This window comes from Ailuropoda melanoleuca, chromosome 10, assembly GCF_002007445.2.
Source record: "Ailuropoda melanoleuca isolate Jingjing chromosome 10, ASM200744v2, whole genome shotgun sequence".
Taxonomy (NCBI): Eukaryota; Metazoa; Chordata; class Mammalia; order Carnivora; family Ursidae; genus Ailuropoda; species Ailuropoda melanoleuca.
Genome location: NC_048227.1, coordinates 65,051,069 through 65,072,621, shown reverse-complemented (window position 1 = coordinate 65,072,621; position 21,553 = coordinate 65,051,069). Strand labels below are relative to the sequence as shown.

General features: G+C 42.5%; 1 protein-coding gene across 3 annotated transcripts in view; it reads right to left on the bottom strand.

Moving 5' to 3' along the window:
• DSE (dermatan sulfate epimerase) overlaps nt 1–21,156 on the bottom strand; it is an 82,036-nt gene extending 60,880 nt beyond the window's left edge. For all 3 annotated transcript variants that reach the window (XM_034669010.1, XM_034669011.1, XM_034669016.1), the window contains exon 1: nt 21,025–21,156. The gene's annotated coding sequence lies outside the window, so the exon portion shown is untranslated. The remainder of the gene's footprint in view (nt 1–21,024) is intronic.
• Between the last annotated feature and the right edge of the window lie 397 nt (nt 21,157–21,553).

Here is a 21,553-nt window from a genome sequence, read left to right as displayed (position 1 = left end):
TTAACCTATCCATAAAATATTTTTTTTTTGAAAGAAACGAAATATAAGCAAAAGAAGGAGAATCACAGATGTTAAGTGCCTGGGCAAGGTCATGCCACTTGTTAGAAACGCCGGTGAAGCTCAAACGCAATGCTCCTGACTCTTTAACACATCATTCATTAGTAAGCTCAACACTCACTGAAAAGAAAGCACATAAACCTTGCGATTTTTCAAGTATTTGTCAGGGCCCTCAAAGAAAAGAATAATGATTAAATAAATGATATCTGAGTTTGATTGCCTCCCAAGGCCCATAATTCTTGGTGTATAAAAGGTGACTGCTTCTTGCTGTATTCTTTCAAAAGGCCCAGTAATACAACAGGGGCTGGAAAATAAAATCTCTGGCTGGAGAGTGTTTCCTAGTAATAAATTTATATGACTGAAGGGTACATGAGTACTTGAGAGATATCTGCTGCCCCTGGCTGAGCTGATAAGGTAACCTCGAGGGTCTGGAGTTGGCTCAGGCAATGTCATCGGTATCTCAGCTGATCATCCTGTGATATGTTATCTGATGTTAATAAAACTAAAACCGTCCTCGCCCAACATATATAAAACCAGAATGTCAGTGCATTCATTTACAAGAAATACAAATATCAAGCAGATTGGGAAATATTTTCTGGCTTCATCAGAGACCCACACAGGTAGTAAAATTATTAGATAATTGCCTGGTGAGGGGCCCTGGGCTTGGGGCAACTCAACCAGTCAAGACCACCACCGTAACTTGCTTGAAAGGAGGTTGTGTTGTCAGCACCTGTCAGATGGGCTCGGGATATCATTAAAAACAAAAATTTTTAAACTGAACTGTAATGATATTTAGGAAAGAAGAGCAAAATGTACATACCCCACAGCTCCTGCCACCACCCCCACCAAGTTCAGCTCAAGAGTACCTGCTCCTGTTTGCCCAAGCCAATGGACAGGCCCAGTAGTCAGTTACCTCACAGTTAAATACGTCTCACACTACAATTGGAAGTGCCCATACCCAGGAAGGGCTAAAACAGTCCTGCAAACCAGACAACAGAATGCCCCTGACTTTGGATCCTCTTCCCTGGAAAACGTAGAGGCGCTGTGGAAGTTAGCAACTATGACTCCACTGAAACCCAAGTTACCTCGCCTTTAGGCCTCCAATCAGGTTTCAGGCAAACGCTGATGCCCTGAGAGCACTAACATATCTTAACAGAGCTGCACATTTCCTTCTCTGATCTATTTTATGATTTAACTCTCGGAGAAATCTATTTCCAAGTATTTTTTTTTAAAGATTTTATTTATTTATTTGACAGAGATAGAGACAGCCAGCGAGAGAGGGAACACAAGCAGGGGGAGTGGGAGAGGAAGAAGCAGGCTCATAGCGGAGGACTGATGTGGGGCTCGATCCCATAAGGCCGGGATCACGCCCTGAGCTGAAGGCAGACGCTTAACCGCTGTGCCACCCAGGCGCCCCGATTTTCAAGTATTTGAGAAACATCTTGCTGTGGTCTCACACATACTACCTCACTGTTTCCACATATTTTAACTAAGGGAATGTACATATTTTTAAAGTTCTCCTTACTTTTTCTATTTCAATTTTATTAAATGTATAATTAGGGTACTTTTTTGAAAAATAATTTTACCTCAATATCAAAATAAAACCTTATATGTCCTTGGTAAATTTCTGTAGTGAAATAAATCTAACATTATTCTTACATACATCAAATCCTAAGAAAACATATGGTTTCGGTACTACACAATCATTTGCTAAAATTATACTCCCTGATGTGTAAAGCCTGTAGACTCAGCCAAAAAAGAATATTTTAAAAACCAAGGGCTCTTAATCAAAATGAAAGTTCCTTTTACTGAGGGTTTATTGTTTTCCTTATTTAGGGTGAAATGAAATACATCTCCCCAAAAAGTCATTTCTAAACAAAAATCCACAATATGAAATTATAGCGTATGGAACCCCCAAGAATTTACACACACTACTGAGGGAGTAATTACAACCCTGAACCCACACAGCAAAACCACACTGGGTATAATAATGGTGCTCACCACCTTCACACTCAACATTGGAGAAACTTTAAGTTAGGTTTGTAAGTTAAGTGCAGCTCTGTGCAGTCCAAGACCATTTCTGTATTGCTCCTGGGAAAGTTTTTTGTGAAGATAACACATTTTCTCACAATGTAATCTGAAGCTCACTTCTTTCCTAGACCAACAATGGTAACCATATAACTTCCTTCTAGGAGAAGAATGGTTAACCTAAATGATGTTTGAAATGAAGGCTCCATCTCCCATTCACCAGAGGACTACTTGAAGAAGTACTTTAGTGGCTATCAAACTGAAGCCTTCACTTAGTGGCAGAGTTCCGCCTGGTGCACATTACTACGAATCTAAGAACCATTAAGATCCAGCTTTTGGGGCGCCTGCCTGGCTTACTCAGTAGAGCGTGCGACTCTTGATCTTGAGGTCATGAGTTCAAGCACCATGTTGGGCATAGAGCTTACTTTAAAAAATAAATCAAAGAAGGTATTGCCTAAAAAAAGGAATGAGTAAGATTCAGTTTCTGAGAGCGTGGCTGTCTTACAGAAAATAGAAAGGAAGTAAAATCTGTACTTTCATGGAGGCAAAGAGTAAGCAGGGTAGACGTGTGGTGGGGAATCTACAAAGTCACTGAGGAGATCAATGAAGCAGCTAATTTTGCTTACAAAATGTCTAAAAGAGGAAATGGAATGGTTATTATACTTTCTAAGCTATAAGTAAATTCTAGTTTATCTAGCAGCCTAACAATTGGACACCTTCTAATTGGTACCTCTTTATTACAATTTTAATTGATTTTCTTAACGATGGTGTTAGAATGTAATATGCTAAAGTATTTTCAAAAATTTTTATTCTGGGGATGCCTGCGTGGCTCAGTCAGTTAAGTGTCTGCCTTTGGCTCGGGTCATGATCTCAGGGTCCTGCTCTGCAGAAGTCCGCTTCTCCCTCTCCCTTGTGTTCTCTCTTTCTCTCTCTCAAGTAAATAAGTAAAATCTTTAAAAAAAAAAAAAAAGGGGGGCAGTGCCTGGGTGGCTCAGTTGGTTATTCATCTGCCTTCTGCTCAGGTCATGATCCCAGGGTCCTGGGATCGAGTCCCACAACCTGCATCTGGCTCCCTGCTCAGTGGGGAGCCTGCTTCTCCCTCTCCCCTTGCTCCTTCCCTACCTCATGCTCTCTCTGTCTCTGTCAAATAAATAAAATCTTTAAAAATAATAAAATAAATAAATAAAATTGTTAAAAATTTTTTTATTCTGATACTATTTTCAGATAATATAATGTTGAATACAATTAAGTATACTTCATTTTGGTATTCCACAGCTTTTAAAAAGTAATTTTTTAAAGATAATTAAAATGTATTTATTTGTCAGAGAGCACAAGCAGAAGGAGCCAAAGGCAGAGGGAGAAGCAGGCTCCCTGCTGAGCAAGGAGCAGGATAGGGGACTTGATCCCAGGTCCTGGGATCATGACCTAAGCTGAAGGCAGATGCTTAACCAACTGAGCCACTCAGGTGTCCCTAAAGGGTAGTAATTTATGCACATTAAGTTTTCCAATGCATTGTTTTCTAGAACTGGAAGATCAATTTCCCATCCATGTCAGGGGTAAGTATTTCTTGTAAATATTAATTAATTCAGCTATGTATTGAGCAGCTATTAAACCCAGGAACCATGCTAGGCATAGGAATAAAAAGTGAACAAGAAAAATTATGCTCTGCCCTTAATTATAGTATAAAAATCTAAGAAAATGATGTTTCTGTTTTTTTTAAAGGACTTATTTATTTGAGAGAGAGAGCGAGAGCGTGCATAGAAGTGTGAGCCGGGGGGGGGCGCCTGGGTGGCACAGCGGTTAAGTGCCTGCCTTCGGCTCAGGGTGTGATCCCGGCGTTATGGGATCGAGCCCCACATCAGGCTCCTCCGCTAGGAGCCTGCTTCTTCCTCTCCCACTCCCCCTACTTGTGTTCCCTCTCTCGCTGGCTGTCTCTATCTCTGTCAAATAAATAAAAATCTTAAAAAAAAAAAAAAAAAGAAGTGTGAGCCAGGGGATGAGCAGAGGGAGAGGCAGAGGGAGAGAATCTCAAGCAGACTCCCTGCCAAGAGCGGAGCCCCACACCGGTCGATGCCATGACTCTAAGATCACAACCTGAGCCGAAATCAAGAGTCAGCCACTCAACCAACTGAGCCACCCAGAGGCCCCTCAGTTAGTTTATTTTAAACTGTAGAACTTGTATTACTCGGACAATAAAAATGAATAGGAATTCTCCCTTAGTCCAACGTAATTTATTTAACTGACTATAGCTGGCCCCAAAAGAAAATTAACAATCTTTTCTTTCTTTCTTTTTCAAAATTCTTTTTAACAGTAAGTAATCAAAGATTCTCTGGAAGGTCCTACAAAACCAGCTATGGCTTTCTCAGCAATAGCTTTAACCATGAAAACACTCTCTGGCATTACTGGCTAAAAATATAAAGCACAGAAAAGAAGATAAAGAGAATGAAGCTAGTGGCTAAATATAACTTCATACAATTTCAAATAACAGTTAAACAAAACCATAAATAATCATGAAAACTAAAATACAACTTTTCTTCCTGCCACAGTTGACAAGGGCAGACCGGCGAGGTGGCTAAGAGGGCTCACAGGGGAATCACAGTGGCTTTTGTTTACCGCTTTGTGACTCTGGACAAGCCAACTATCAAAACCTAGTCCCTTATTTCAAATGAAGATGAAAATATTATGTCTCAAAAAACAGTTGGGAGATTAAATGAGATAACACCTATAATGCACTTAACACTTTCTGGTAAGAGTTCCCCAAAAATGCTAGTCATCATTGTTCACCTCAGAACATGATTAGTGGCTGTGGGCACAAGCTGGAGCCAGACTTCCAAGGTTTGAATCCCAGCACCACCACATCCCCAGCTATGTCCCTGTTTTCTCCTCTGGAGACTGGCTAAAATAATACCTTCCTCATAGGGTTCCTGTGATCTTCAATTAGCTGACACACCTAAAACATTAAAAGGCTGTCTAGGACTTAGACGGTGTTCAGTAAGTGTTAGCAGTCATCATCATCTTCTCAATAAGACCACCAAGGTCAGTCCAAGGAGAGGAAGTGTGCCATGACACCAGGAGGAAGTGCTCACAAAACTATCACACACAGAATGTTATTTTTAAAATAGGTACAACGCATTGTGTGTTCAGAACCCTGCAGACTCATCAGGAGCCTAAAAATATCAAATATTTTGACAAATATAAAGTATGTGAAGCCAAGAGTTTTCTCCTTCCTGCTCAACAGCATATTTATAACTTTCAGGCTACATATTCCAAGTCACTGAGCCATCTGAGAAGAAAAGAAGTCTTCAATCTAATACTATTTCTTCATCAATCAATAGTCAGAAAACATCCTACACATAGAAACACGTCTTGATGAAATTTAAAAGATGAAAAAATCACTTCTGAACCTAAATATAACTTTAAAAAATATGATGTTTGATTGAAATACATTTTCTACTTCCCCTAAATGGCAATAAACATTAACTTTCAGGTGGTAATGTAACTCCTTGAATTTGTGGGTAAAACTATCTTCAATTCTATAACCAATTCTCCCCCTTTGATTTTTAGATAATGTGACTTTCTTTCTTAGCAGGTGTGATAAGTAATTTTATGTGTCAACTTGATGGGCTATGGGTACCCAGATATCTGGTTAAACATTATTTCTGGATGTGTCTCCAAAAGGGTTTCCACAAGAGGTTAGCTTTTGAATCAGCAGACCAAGTAAAAGTAAAGAAGACTGTTCTCTTTGATGTGGGTGAGCCTCATTCAATCCACTGAGGGTCTGAATAGAACAAAAGGCAGAGGGAGAATTCATTCTCATTCATGCGCACTCACTCTCCAAGCTCTCTGCCTGCCTGCCTGCCTACCTGAGCTGGGCCATCAGTCTTCTCCCGCCCTTGGATTGGGGTTATACCACCAGCTTTCCTGGACTCCAGCCTGCAGGAAGCAGATCATGGGACTTCTCAGCCTCCAGCATTGAACGACCCAATTCCTCTGCCTCAATGCCAACTTGAGGACTCTCTTTCCTCCTTTCCACCTCTTTCCTTATTTCAGTCAACACCACATGTCCTTGCAGGTCAGGTCTTCTGCTCCTCTAGCCCAGTATCTACAAACCTCCATGGAAAGAGTCATGACATCGATTATAGACTCTCAGGCTAAGTACCACAAAACACACTTAACCTCTCATATATAATCTACTCAGTTTCACTCATTTATGAGTTTAGCTAAAACTGTGTATATTTGGGGTATGTCCTGATATCATTCTCCTCCAGGATCAGGTCCCATTGGTTTAGCCTCTGACAATGACTCTAAGAAACACTAATACCATCCTCAAGGCCCTACCATGCTAAGCACACTATGCAGGAAAGGGTTAACCTAGTAGGCCTCCTGCTCAAACCCTGCAAAATTTCTAAGAAAGGCTATAAGCCCTGAAATATTCTGCCAAATACACGTTTTTTGTATACCTGAGGCCCTGGGTCTTTTAGTACCAGCAAGATCAGATAGTTTATACTAACTGTGATTCATGACAAACTCCTATCTTTGCTCTGAGGGGCTAGACTCTGAATAGCTCAAGTCAGTCATGTAGGTGCTATGCGTCTACACGACTGGACCCCAGTAAAAGCCCCGGACACCAAGGCTGGGGTGAGCTTCCCTGGCTGGCAACATTTGCACATGTTGTCGTACACTGTGGCCAGGAGTGCCACTCCACTAAGAGAGGAGACCTGGAAGCCTGTGTCTGGTTTCTCCTGAACTTTGCCCCACGTACATTTTCCCTTTGCTGATTTTAACTTGTATCCTTGGCTGTGTCAAACCATATTCACGATTAAAACACCTTTTATCCAGTGGCTTTTGGTGGATCACTGGGTCTGATGGTGGTCCTGCAGGAACTCCCTCCCCGATCTTTTTAGTCCACTCATCTAAATTCCCATTAGAAGAACGAGTCTTGCCATACAATTTGCCCCATTAGAAAGTATTGGGATACTATTCACCAGGTCTTTTTCTTGTACTCAACTTTTGCTATTTTTCTATGATTTATCCTCAGAAAAATGATTCTGCCCAAGGATATTGCTGTTGAAGCAAAGGACACGGGAGAATATATAGTACTGGACTTAGAGATTGCCTAAAAGCTGTAGGTATTATCCAAAAAATGAAATACACAGATGTTAAGCAAAAGGCTTAAAAGAATTTCATGGGAAAGTAATTTGCTGGCATTAAACATAAAATTCCAGCTTATTCAATAAAAATAAAAATTTCATTTATTGGATGAGTATATATACTCATGAGTATGTCTACGGAGTATATATTGGAGAGTGATGCTTTTTTCACTATACATGAAGCTCTTTTTCATTCCTTACTTATAGTCAAGCATTCTTCCATTTTTCCTATCTTCTAATACTCACCAATGACAACATTTAACTTTTTTGCTGCCTTTCACATTCTCAAACATTTTCATATGCACCTTTTTGTATTCTCATTTTTGTCTCACAGATCATAGTTCTTTGGCACCAAAATCCCTGAGTACTTTCCAAATGTCCTCTTATGAATCATAATCAAAACTGAGAATACCACAGACTTGGTTTGTAAAACAATGATACATACATGTAATTAACCTAAAGACACAGGCACTGTCTTCTCAGGACTTGCCCATCTCAGTTACTGGCAATCAATCCTGACAGCAATTGAGGCCCAAACTCCCCCTCCTTCCCTTACCCGCTCTGTCTCCATGTCTAAACCATCAGCCAATTCCATCCTCAAACACATCCAGAATCCAGACACTTCGCCACTGCCATAACACCAAAGCCATGACATATCTTGTCGGAATTACTGCAAAATGTTCCAAACTAGTCTGCCTGCCTTCACCCTTACCTCCCAGTGGCCATTCTCAACACAGGTGCCAGAGCCATCCTTGTTCAATTACAATTCAGGTTATGTCACTGCTCTGTTTAAAATACTTCCACGGCTTCCCGTCATTCAGAGTAAGAACCGACGTGCTCACAATTGCTCCCCAGGCGCCACGAGGCCTGCCCCTGTTGCCTTTTTGCCTTCTTGACCTACAGCTCTCTCAGTGTCTCCCCCTATTCTAGCCATGTGGCCTCCTTGCTCTCCTTGTACTCGTGGGGCGTGCTCTCTCCTCAGCGCCTATGTTCTTTCCACCTAGAACGCTAACCCCCAGACATCTACGTGGCTGGCTCCCTCGCCTCAAGTTGTTTTTTTTTTTTTTAAAGATTTTATTTAATTATTTGACAGAGAGAGAGAGAGAGACAGCCAGCGAGAGAGGGAACACAAGTAGGGGGAGTGGGAGAGGAAGAAGCAGGCTCCCAGCAGAGAAGCCTGATGCGGGGCTCAATCCCAGAACGCCAGGATCACTCCCTGAGCCAAAGGCAGATGCTTAGGACTGAGCCACCCAGGCGCCCCATCACCTCAAGTTTTTATTCAAATGTGACTTCTTCAGTGAGGCTGGCTGAACCATGTTATTTAAATCAGTCACCACCATTCCCTAGCTCCCTTCCGGATTTTACTTTTCTCCGTAACACTTATAATGTTCTGATCTATGTGATTTACTTATTCCTTGTGTCTACGTGGCTGCCCCCTCTAGAATGCAAGCTCCGTGAGGACACTTTGCTTTCTGCTATATCCTCAACACCTGGAAGAGTGCCCAGCACTTAATAAACATGCAGAGATTCTTAACTGAATGGATTAACTAATGTGTCAAGATGTAAACCCTTAAAAACTCAGAAATAACTATACATATAATTATAAAACTATATTAATATAACTACATAAAAAGAAGCAATAAAAATCTTTGTGTACCAAGACAAACCATCTGAAGGTAAAATGGGCTACGATGTTAGACCCTTTCCAGGTTACTCAGGGCTATTATTACAGTTTACGGACAGCTACCACCATACCCACTGTCCTCCCAGCTCTTCCTCGGGCACAAAGCTCTCACTGTATCTGCCCCAGGCTGCAGGTGGCTTTTGCTGTGCCCCCACGTCTTGCCAGGCCCTTGTCAATGTGCCTTGCCCACCTCAGATCACACTCCATGCCCTGAGCACCCATTTTGTCTCCCAACAGTCCATTATAGTTGCCAGGTTTTTCTCCAGGTATTTTTCTAAATGCCACTGCAAAACTTTCAGCCCACTTCACATTGGATTAGACGTTCCGCCACTTTTCCCATCTACTCCTGCCCAGACCAGCCAGGCCTCTCTTTCTGCTGGATGGTTGGTTGTCTGGTGCTAAGACTTTTATTAAAGTTGTTCTGTTTTGAAATTTAGAGTGATTCCCTTCATGTTCCCACTTTTAACTGTATTCCCAAAGATTATTATCATCATTTAAAGGTTTGGTATAAGGGCTTTCTTACTGCTATTTACAAATGAAAAAAAAAAAATCTTCCTGTACTGGTAATGTTTCTTTTAGCTAGAGCATTCAAAAGAATAAGGATGCTTTCTAATGAATTATTTCTCATACACCTATGCCACTCGTACTATTTTGTGCTAAATATCTTATTAGGGTGAGTTTTTATAGAGCTATAAAGTGTTACTAGCCAGAGAACAATCTAAGGAAAGTTTTACTAGACTGCTGGAGACTCTGAGCACTGTGCAGAGCAAAAGCGTAACTGCTGGGCACAGATCTGCAGGCCAAAAACAAAGGGTCCTGACAGAAACGCCCCAAGTCAGAGCCTGAAACGTGGCCAGATATTTAATGTTTGCGTCTGTATGTCTAAGGTCACTCACGCTTTACTGGACGTCTTGGTGAGTCAACTGTCTCTCTTTCACACTGTCTTTAGCATCCTACTCTGGGAATGTCAGCTCTGTTCTCCACATCTAATCTAGGCACACACTTCTCATCGGCACCCTACCCACTTCACCCAACCTCTGCTCACAACCGAATTCCACCAGCTATTTCTTTTGGTCAAACCTGATGGCGTTCTCTTCGTGGAGCTGGATGCTGGAGAAAACTCCCTTTGTACTCATCTTTTTCTAAACTTTCTTCTCATGTATTGTCCTAAACGAATGTGGAGGTAAGAGCACCACTTGTCAGGCAGTTCCTGAGTTAAATGAGGCAGGGGAGGGAGACCAGGTGTCACATAGGCTCCTTTCAAATTAAAGATTTTATAAAGAAACTTTGATTCTTTCAAGGACACCCTATCCTCTGCTGGGCTCTCTGGGAGACCACACCTCATTCTTCCCAACCCACAAGGGAAGTGGAGTGAGCTTTTTTGATTCCTGGGGCCACCCCTTAGTTCTCTCTTCTCTCCTAGTACCTTTGCCACTTGAAATCACCGCTTGTGGATATACTCTTTTTAACCATCACAGACAATTTCTATTGTTTGGGGATATTTCTAACTTCCTCAGTGACTTACAAACCTCAGTCATATTTGCCCATTCCTCCTCAATTCCAACGATAAACCTGAGAGGCAGAAACTTCTATCTGACCTCAGCATATTGACCCGCTTACTCATCTCCAATTGACACTTCAGTAAAATCCTTACTGTTGATACTTTGGATTTTTGCCTCTTTTCAAAAGTAGTCAATTCTTCCTTTGTTATCTATACTTTGGGACAGTGATATATCATCCAAATTTATGGAGAAGACTGAAATTTTCCAGTGCAAGCATAATATCCCTAAACTTATCTGAATACCTTTATCTCTAGTCCCCAAATGGGAAGAAGCAAGAGACTGCTATGCTGGGAAGAAGAAAGAAATGCAAAAGATCCCTTTGGGAGACAGGGACATACCAACTTCCCCAAGGGTCTCTGTGACACGTCCATCATTGCAGCCATTCAGGGAATGGTGCAGGTCCAGGCAAACAGGAGACAGAAGAGCCAAAGAGAGCTCATTAGCTGTTTCTCATACAAGCCTACAGGTTCCTCCCCTTTTCCACAATCCTTCCGGCACACCATGGTCACAGTGTGGTAGACTCAAAAGATCTGACTCGGAGTCTGTTATGGGTTGAATTGTGTCTTGTAAAAGTTCATCATGTAGGAGAATAAATCACCCATACCTCAGAATGTGACCTTATTTAGAAACAGAGTTGTTGCAGATATAATTAATTAACAAAAGCTCATATTGGAGTAGGATGGGTCCCTAATCCAATACGACTGGCATGTTTATAAAAAGAAGACACTCGGAGACAGAGAGACACACAAGGAGAATGCCATGTGATGATGAAGGTAGAGATCAGGGTGAAGAATTATCATGCCTAGGAATGCCAAAGATTGACAGACACCACTGGAAGCTAGCAGAGAGGCATGGAATAGATTCTCCTTCACGGCCTTAGAAGGAACCAACCCCATCAACACCTTGATTCTGGACTTCTAGCCTCTAGAATTGTGAGACAATAAATTTCTGTTGTTTAAGCCACACAGTTAGACACACTTTGTTACAGCAGCTCTAGCAAACACAGTCCTAGCTCTACAATTTTCTCATTTCTAAAGCAGAGATCGTAATTCTTATTGCAATAAACAATAAATACATACAGTGCTTACCAAGTGCCAGGAACTATGTTAAGTAATTCACCTGGATTAACTCATTTAATCTTCACCACAGGCCCATAATGTAGATATTAATATCATCCCCTTTTTACAGATGAGGAAACTGAGGCATAGACGGATTGAGTAAGTTACCCAGGGTCACACAGATAGTGAATAGCCGAGAGACTCACACAGTCTGACCATACTACCCATGAAGCAACTATCTTTGTAAACCACAAAATTCCTCACAAATTAAACAATCACCATTATAATAACACTTTCCTACTCAAGAGCCACTATTTCCCACAATAAAAAGAACGAATTTCTCATCCAAGAGCTTCCACAGTCTAACACCTGCCTACCTTCATTTTATCATTCATTTCCTCCCTACACAAATGCTCCCTTAGCCCTTACCTGCTCTTCCTTGCTTGAGCACAACTCCCGTTTTTGTCCTTTATTCCCATGGCTATTCCCTTTCACGGGGTTCCCTCTCCATGCTTCTCCACACCCAACCTCTTATCTCCTTTCTCAAAGAACACAACATTCTTTATGAAGCCTTTCCTGGCAACTCCATCCATAAGTGGTCTCCCCTGTGGCCCCATATATGCATTGTTCAATATTCCTTGAGAACTCAGGAATAATGCCAGCCAAGAAGGTGCTTACACCATCTTATAAGATGGCACAAGAAGTGACATTTTTACACAAACCACTAAAATAAAAAGAAGAATGTTTGCATGGGAATGACAAACTACTACTGAGATTTACAGAAGTTACCACAACTGGCTGGGGTGGAGAAAGATGTACTGAGGAGGTGGTGCCTGAACTGGGCCTAAAAAGGGGGCAATAAAAATGTTTATAGCTGGGGCGCCTGGGTGGCACAGCGGTTAAGCGTCTGCCTTCGGCTCAGGGCGTGATCCCAGCGTTATGGGATCGAGCCCCACATCAGGCTCCTCTGCTATGAGCCTGCTTCTTCCTCTCCCACTCCCCCTGCTTGTGTTCCCTCTCTCGCTGGCTGTCTCTCTCTCTGTCGAATAAATAAATAAAATCTTTAAAAAAAATGTTTATAGCTTTATACGTGTTTACTAATGTATGCATTTAGCACTAATTACATGCATACTGAGTTACGTAAAGGTATAGGTTATCTTCCTTTCTCATATTTACGGTTTCAGTCCTCTCTGGATCCAAAAGGGACTGGAAGTGAATCTTACCCACTGGGGTATAAATATAAGCTGTTACGAGGCAGGGGTCTTGCTCTGGTCTTTCCTATAGTGTCATGCACAGCTCATTACATGCGATCAGACCTTCATGAAACACTTATAACAAACAATGAAAGAACAGATGCAGAATGAAGGGAAGACAGGGAAGAGAACGTTACAGGAGAGAAGCAAATTACCACGGATTTTCCCAAGTTCTCCTCGACCTGGCAGCCACTCCCTTTCTCTGCTTCCTGTGCCTTGGCTCAGCTGCCCTGCTTGTGATGCTTTTTTCCTTCTCCTTTTTGGCATAAAGCCCTCTGAGGCCCAGTTCCTTCTCCCCTCTTAGTTGGGTATTCTCTGTTGGGGTAATCCCAGGGATCTCCTCCTTCCTGAAATTCTACTGCATGCATTCGGCTCTGGTCAGCACTTAGTTGCTCTCATAAAGTTTCATACTTGGTTATCCTTCTCCCACCAGATTTTATAGCTCCCCAAGGCTGGAAACCATGTCATATTTATTTTGCATGCTTCCCCTTTTTGCCTCCACACAGACGTCCCTTCAAACACAGAAGTACCTCGCAAATACTTGCTGAATGACTAAATCCTTTCAGTATTTCTATAGCTAAAATATAATGTTCTTTCATCTAACTCTCCAGGTTCAAAAGTACACTGGAAAAAGTTATATATCAAAGCATTCATTCCCGAGTAACACAGATTTATCTTTTCTAAAACTTGCAATCACTGAAACAAACTTCAGTGGTTCACCAACAAGAAAAAAAGGTGTAAGCACACAAAGAAGGATCTGTTATATAACCGCCCTAACACTGCTAGCTCAATTCAACTTCTTTAGGCACAGGATTTATCATTTTATGGCAATTTAGTAGTATAAATACTACATACATTTCTTCCCGAAGAAAGAGATATTGAATGTGGTCAAACTTAACCTGAAACTTGCAAGGTGAAATTCAGCAAGTAGAAGTGAAATTGAATTTGTAAAGTTCCCAAGTTCCTACAGCAGATACTCAAAATACTATTTGTTAATTTGAATTTAATATGGACTAATTCTATGCAAGTCACAGTAAATCTAAAAAATTTGATGGTGAGAACCTTAGAACCACAACATAGCACATGGTTAAGGTGTGATGAATCCAATCTGAACAGTGCTGGTTTCCTTAGAAGAAATGGTGAAGCTTAAAATTTTTAAATGTTCATTTATGTAAGTAATCTCTCTACCCAATGTGGGGCTCGAACTCAAGACCCCAAGATCAAGAGTCACTTGTTCTTCCATTGAAGCCAGCCAGACACCCTAACAGATTCTTATTTTGCTCTCTATTTCTACTGGGCTCTCAGTAGAACCGACAGCCTCTAACTTGTGGAAGACTTAAGGTAAAGATGAAGGAGGGAAAGAAGAAATCAAGCTTACCACCAAAGGGGCCAGCAAAAGACACTCTCACCAACAATAACTCTGAAGCTTTTGCAGTGCCTCCAAGAATCAGAGCTTCTTTTGAGAAAGGTAATTGTGAAAACATTTCAAAACTGCTTTAAAACCATGCACTGTAAAACTAAGTTGAAACACCGAATTCCAACGGCCTAAGACACTGACTTCGCTGGGCTCCACTTCTTGCCCTCTGACACTGGCTGAGAGTGCTTTTTCCAACACTTTCTGTTGGATCAAAACGAACCTGCTTTTAAGAGAATTACACCTCGAGTACTGTCTAATTTTAATATTGAGAAAAAAACAGAACCACAGGCCTGAAACCATAGATTCAATTCTCTTGGAGGTTCTATTTTCCTAAACAAAAATGAAACAAAGTTCACTTTCCGTTTTTATAAATACCATTATTAATTTTTAACCATAAATACTGCTATACGAAGTTTGGTAAATGAGAGAAGTTTCCAGACTCTCTGACATAGGCAACCTCTGTATTTTGACCACATGACTGATGAATGCCCCATATGTTCCTGTGGCCACTACTGGCAGTCTAGTTATACTATAAAAAACGGGGCAGAAAAACATAAAAGATATTACTGAAAAGCCCAAATGGAATACTATAGTCTGGTGCCAAAACCTTTTTTTAAGGTTTTCTAGAAAAAAAAAAAAAAGTGGAAAAAAGCGACCTGTTTGGGAGTGAAAACAGATTAAGTATAGAGAAGAGGAATTTTCAGATATTAAAATGTGCACCTGAATGAAAGGTTAAAGGACTTTTACACATAATCAGTATTTAGCCAGTGAGCAAATACTTTGCTCTAATAACAAAAATGAGAAGTAGAAACCATAAAGGCAACTTGTGTTTCAAACACTAAAACTGACCCTTTCTTTTACATTCATATTCCTAAGATTTTCATATCCAGATGAGCCGAAGTCATAAAATTAGAACCTGAAAAGACAGATGCTAACATCCCTCCAGGACAGCCTCAGTTAAACCTTTCTAAACACAGAAGAACTCCAAGGCCTCCTTCAGAAAGCCATTCTAAAGGTTAAAACATTCAGAAAAACTTCCCTGTATTTAGCATAAATCCCTCTTGATGCTTGCTGTAAGTCGATTTCCTCTTCTTTTTCTTCAGGGAAGATGGAAAACAGCTGTTCAACATTCCCTTTCAGGCTACTTTTTCCTTCCTGCCAGGCCCATTCCCCCCAAGGGAGAAGTGTAAACACTGCAGGTGATTCCAAAATGCAGCTGGCCCAAGCCTCATTATCCACACGGTTGGTGAGTCTGGCCCCATCTGTACCTCCTAGAATGCTATCATTAAAGGGCCAAGGCCCCAAAAAGAGCTCTTCACCAGAATTTGTGGAATTCTAGAAATCCATGACTTATATATAGTCTGTCCTCAGTAGGCTCAAACAACAAAAACAGCACTGCTTCAAGAAGAGAGAATTACAGGCAGAGCTGTAAAGAATAGTAAGCAGGACTGCCCTGCCGCCAGGCCATCTTCCCCGCTCCTCTAGGGGGCCTGTCAGCCTGTTGAGTGTACCTTGGCATGGGAACACTTTTAAACTACGTGGTGATTTTTATCATGCAATTCTTGAGTTTCTTGTCACTGACGCAACTTTCTGGATGCAAACTAACTTTAGCAATGCAATAACCCTTTCCATACTTCAATGTAAGGGAGTCTTCCAAATGAAAGCGTCGATCTCTCGAATGTGACATCTGTAAATGAGTAATTCCTGTTGGAATCACAACGTAATGTGCAGATTACTACATTATACACTGAAATGTATATAACCGGCCTAACGTTGTTACCGCCCACTTCATGAACTGCTAACAAATATCCCCATTTTTCTCACACTAGCCATTAGACTCCAACAGTAAAGCCAGTATATGGCCTGTGTACTTCATCAATAAAAATATTATAGACCCACAAGTTTGGTAAGCCCATTTCCTTTACAAATTCCTGTTAAGAGTTATGAAATGCTGATTCAACTTTGCTGTGGTATAACATCTGCATGCATCAAGTGCCTATTACTTAGTAGCTACTTTTGTTACACGCGACAAAAATGCAGAAGCCTTGATTTAATCAACGAATACAAATTTACAAGTCTAAGGCATCTGAGTATGCAATGAATATTTCAAACGGAAAGATTTCAATGACAGCTCTTTAACTGATTGTGGACCTATTCGATTTCGACTAAAAGAGCAATGTCTACTAATTCAAACACACACAGGGAATTTTACTACGATTATCCTGCTGTTTTTTTCATATTAACCGGGGAGAAGAGAGGTGATATTAATTCCATAAAAAATACGGAAAAAAAATTTTTTTTGGCATGCAGAAATAATACACTCAGTCGTAAACTCTCTCTGACCCTGTCTAGGACAAAGCAGATAGACACAAATAACCTACAATGCATATGGCACATACAAGCCATTGATGGTTAACGGCATATATGTCTTCTGTTACATTTTTAAAAACACGGCTACACTTATCTAATGGCCATAACCATTCCCAAATATAAAATGTCAAAACAAACCACGCTTATTATCAGTATGTTTACAGCTTCCAGATATTACTGAAGAGACAAATTCTGTTCTTTCAGGAACTGTTTACTAACATTTGATGACAACACTTACCAAGTTCATGCTTACGGAATATCCCAAGGGAGTTGAAACAACTAGAAGGAAATCCAGTGGTAATCTTAACACACATTAAAATTCATAATGTTCTTCTGAATTAAGGACTGAACAAACTACCCCGTTCAAGAAATAAACAGATGGCCTCAACTGCCTTTTCTTCTCTTGCCAAATTAAAATCATTCCCTTTTCTTCTTTGCAATCTCCAACGGGCTCTGGGAATGCTCACTCTGCCTCCTGCAGGTTTTTACTCTTCTGGGCATCTGAAAGAGGATCTGGATTCCAAACCCTCAACAAGCTGAAGCTTGCCTGGATAGGCGGAAGCAAGCTTCAGATTGCGAAAGCACCCAAAGACCTGAAGGGAGCTAATGAGAACTGAGCGATGAGCCTAGGACTCTGCAGGAATTCGGGAATTAGAAGAGGCCCCACCATGGAATCTTCTCAAGGCCCAGAGTGGAAGCAGAGGGAGCTGTGGGAAGGGGGACTGTAAATAGCCAGTTTACAGAAGTCTGGGAAGCACATAAGCATTCGATGGAGCTGACAGTCCCTGGACAGTAGTGAGTAGTGAAAGGGATAATAAACTACGTCTGTAGGAAAGTGAAATGTAAGAGTCTTTCATCACATGAACTTGGAGTCATGAAAGAGAAAAGTAAAACTAAAGGCGCAACGTAGGCTCACCTCGTATTTAAAGTAGGTCACCAATTATTTGTAAAATGACAGACAAGTCTCTTACCTTCACAGTATTTCCATTTCCATACCCGTAAAATGAGGATAAGACACCTGCTCTGCATCACTCTCATTTCCACTAGGCTAAAATATGAAAATACTAGATTTGAAAAAAACCTAAAAGTACTAGGCAATTTTAAAATGCAAGTATTCATGTAGCCGTATGATCTATCAGGGACTTTTCCTTTCCTTCAATTGTCTAAACATATGAATTTGTAAGCAAGAGTTTATTAAACCTAATGGCCCCTCTCCCCCCCCCATAATACTTTCTACTAGCTTGAATCTTTTCTGCAACACTTCTCCACCGACAGCTAACCAAACCACTCTTCCATATGTGACTAGAAGCTGTGAAACACTAAGTGCAGATGCGTCAGAACATGGGACTGAGTTTATTCACTAACAGAAAGATTTTCTTTAAAGAACACTTATTTCAATTAAAAATATATCTACTTAATGCAGAGTTTAATTTTTTTTTACCGATTTTATTTATTTATTTGACAGAAAGCACAAGCAGGGAGAGCAGGAGAAGGAGGAGCAGGCCCCCCGCTGAGCAGGGAGCCCGATGCAGGGCTCCATCCCAGGACCCTGGGATCATGACCTGAGCAGAAGGCAGACGCTTAACTGACTGAGCCACGTAAGTGCCCCGAGAGTTTAATTTTTATAAGGGAATTTCCTATTAGAATTGGGCATTAGAGTTGGCAAGCCTTTTTGAAATTCATCCATTTCCAATTACCGCTGTCCCCAAATGGACACATGGATCTGTGCGCCTCAGGAATCTGGGATTTTAATCTCTAGCTCCTATTCTGCCACTAACTCACCAAACGAATTGCATTCGAAAACAATTTCTCTTTTTGGTACTCTGGGCTTATAGACTTGCCTAATTCCCATGTTGGGCAGTGATTCTAGGTTTAGAGAATTTTATTGTGTCATCCAAACATTTGCTGCTAATTGGGTGACCCCCAATTAGAGGAAGACAGTGTAATTCCAAGATGAGGAAACCCTCAGGCATCAGGAACAAGAACTGTCCTGTCCTCTGCTCGGACACATTCTTTCAGAAGGTTGCTGCCCATTGAACCTCATTGATTGCCGTACCCACTCCTTCAGAATAGTAAAGGTCCAGCCCCTCTCAGCAAATGAAATACCAATATCCACTATGATGATGAACTTCCCTCCACCACAGGCTCCTCACCTCCTCCAAGGCCTGTCACAAACACAACCCAGGACAACAACACTATTTCTCTTTTTTTGAGGGGGCAGGGGGCTGAAAAAACCATATAATACTTATTATATTTTAGACTCAAACATGCTAATGGTTAAGTAATACATCATATACACTGCAATGACAACATGCTAGTCTTTTACCTAGTTTTTACCTAGTTTCTTTACCCATTTTGAAAATTTAGATTACTGATATATTAAAACCCAAGTTTAAATATTTCATCCTTTATTCCTTTCCAATCATTTGGTGCAATCATACTGAAAGGCAATAATGTATAATTTCTTTCACACAACAGTGTGAATCCAAGACAAATACCAAAATAATCTACCACAAAGAACATGAAGATATGTATAAGTACTTTACTATGTAATTGCAGAATGCATTTTCACCTATGATCATAAAACATCTTTTCAGAGATTAAATAATCTTTAAAAAGAAGCACTGGGGAAGGCAGGACAACATCTGTGAATTTAAGAACTTTATGGATGACCACTAGGTCCCCTAGAGGCAACACTGCAAGATATTGGATTAGCCAGACCACAAATCTCAATGAAAACCTGTATCAGCTAATTTGTGAACTATTTCCTAAATACTAAAGTTGATACACAAATGTTACTCACTATAATGGTCCTGACCTCAAGCGGCCAATCTTCCTACAGGTGTCTTCCCACAGTAGGGCCCCTAACCTCAGAGATGACTATACTATCAATAGTTATTAATTAACCTGAATGTAAAAACGTACTTTGCAGGCCACTGTCTTTATTAACCAAAAATTGGTGAAACTTAACACTGACATGATATACCAATCAATGGAAAATGACACTTCCCAGGCTCAAAGTCTCAGGTGCTTCTTTATGTTTTCTCCCATCCTACAATGAGAATTCCAGGAGAGCTAGGACAGTTTCTTATCTACCTCTGTATATCTCCTCAATTACCAGCACTGTCTTGCACTTTTTGCTGTACCCACACAGAAGGGTCAGTAGATGATGGAGGCATTAAATTTCATCTTTTCTCTTTTTTACTAAAATACATCTAACCTACACACTTCATAAAAGGACTTGTGCCTATATGGTAGAAGAAAAAAGTTAACACATGATAGACAAATACTAGATAATCCTGTAGTTTATTCTTCCAAGGGCATTACATTTTTGTGATCCCATTTTGGTAGTACTGTCTGAATATTCTATCAAATATTGCATAGATATCATTTCAAAAATTATCACTTATTGATAAACTTTTAAAAAGCTGAAGAAAAGGGAATTCCTGATAGATTAAATTCTGTCAAAAATGCTGAAAAGATTGTTTTGAAACAATTTCTAAGTGTGAACGTCCATTCTCAAATTTAATGTATCATTAATAACCATGACTAACGAAATTTTAAAGGCCTTTATTACATGAAGATCCCCCGAAACAAAGCGTCATTTCCTGGCCTAAGGAATTCCAGGTAAATGAGGCTCCCCTCCTGAATTTAAGCAATGGGGTTGGTTTCAAGCTTCAATGGCAGCCCACCTAAGCGAAGGCTGCTGCCTCAAATGAGCGATGAAAACGAGAAGGTTCCCGGGTCACAAACTAAGCTCAGATTCCAGCCGCAACAGATCTCGAGCCCATGTGGCATTGCAGCAGAGCTTCCCAGCCTGTGAGTCAAGCGTCCCACCACCACCACCAGGAGCTGCCTGCGAGTGAGGTTTACCCACAATTTCTCCGAGTGTCAGCGGAGCCAAGCGCGGCGCTGGAATCCAGCATCTGGGGGAGGCTCGGGACGTGTTTCCCCGGCTTCCGCAGCCGCGCCGAGAGCTGCCGCCGCACAGAGGGGTCCGCGGCACACGACCATCACCACCCCCTCCCTAACCAGCGGGGCACGCGGAGAAAGAAGGGCGCGAGGCTCTGCCACCCGACCCGTCGGAGGGAAGCCGGAGCCCCGCGGGCGGGCCGGGAAATCGCGGCGCGGCCGGCCAGAGCCGAGGCACCGAAAGCGATCTCCGCGACCTTACGGTGCGCCGACTCTGCGCCGGGCGCTCAGGGGGTGGGAAGGGAACGGAACTGCCCCGACCCGGCAAGCCCACGGCTCGGGCTCCACGGCTCGCGCGCCCTCCAGCAGCCCAGGCGCGCCGGGCCCGGGCGAGCAGCCCGCGGCGCTCCGCGCCCTGCAGGGGACGTGGATCTCCGCCTCCCGCTGGCGCCCAGAGACCCGCCCGAGACCCCGGAAGAAAGTTGCGCCGCGCGGGGCCCAGAACGGCGCCCGCCGCGCGCCCCTCCGCTTACCGCTCCCCGCCGCGGCTTCGTCCTCTCGGGCGTCGCCTCCCCAGCTTCGGCCCAGGCTCCGGAGCCCCCTCCCGGCCCCCTCACTCCAGGGCGCCCGGCGCCCTCAGAGCGGAGCCCTCAGCGCGCCCGCCGCGCCTTGGGTGCCGGTGGGCGCCGTGCCAACGGGATGCGCCGCTGCAGCCTCGGGCGGCGCTACTGCAAGCAGGGCGGGCGGGTGGGTGAGGGGTGTGGGCGAAGGGGGAGGAGGGCGGGACGCGGCCGGCGCGGAGGCTGGGGTGGAGGGAGGAGGAAACCGCAACGTCACCAGAGCCCGGGGAGGCGAGAATGGGGAGGGGGAAACGGGGGACCCCCCCCCCTACGCCGGACCCCGACCTCCGGCCCGCCCCGCCTTCTTCGCCGCCTCCTCTCGGGGGACTCCTGGCTGGGCGCTGCGTTCGGCCTTCCTCTCCACTGGGGCCCCACGCACTCCTCCCCTCCACGCACCCCTGCCTTGCCAGTCCTCTTTGGCTCCGAGTTGCTTTAGTTTCTA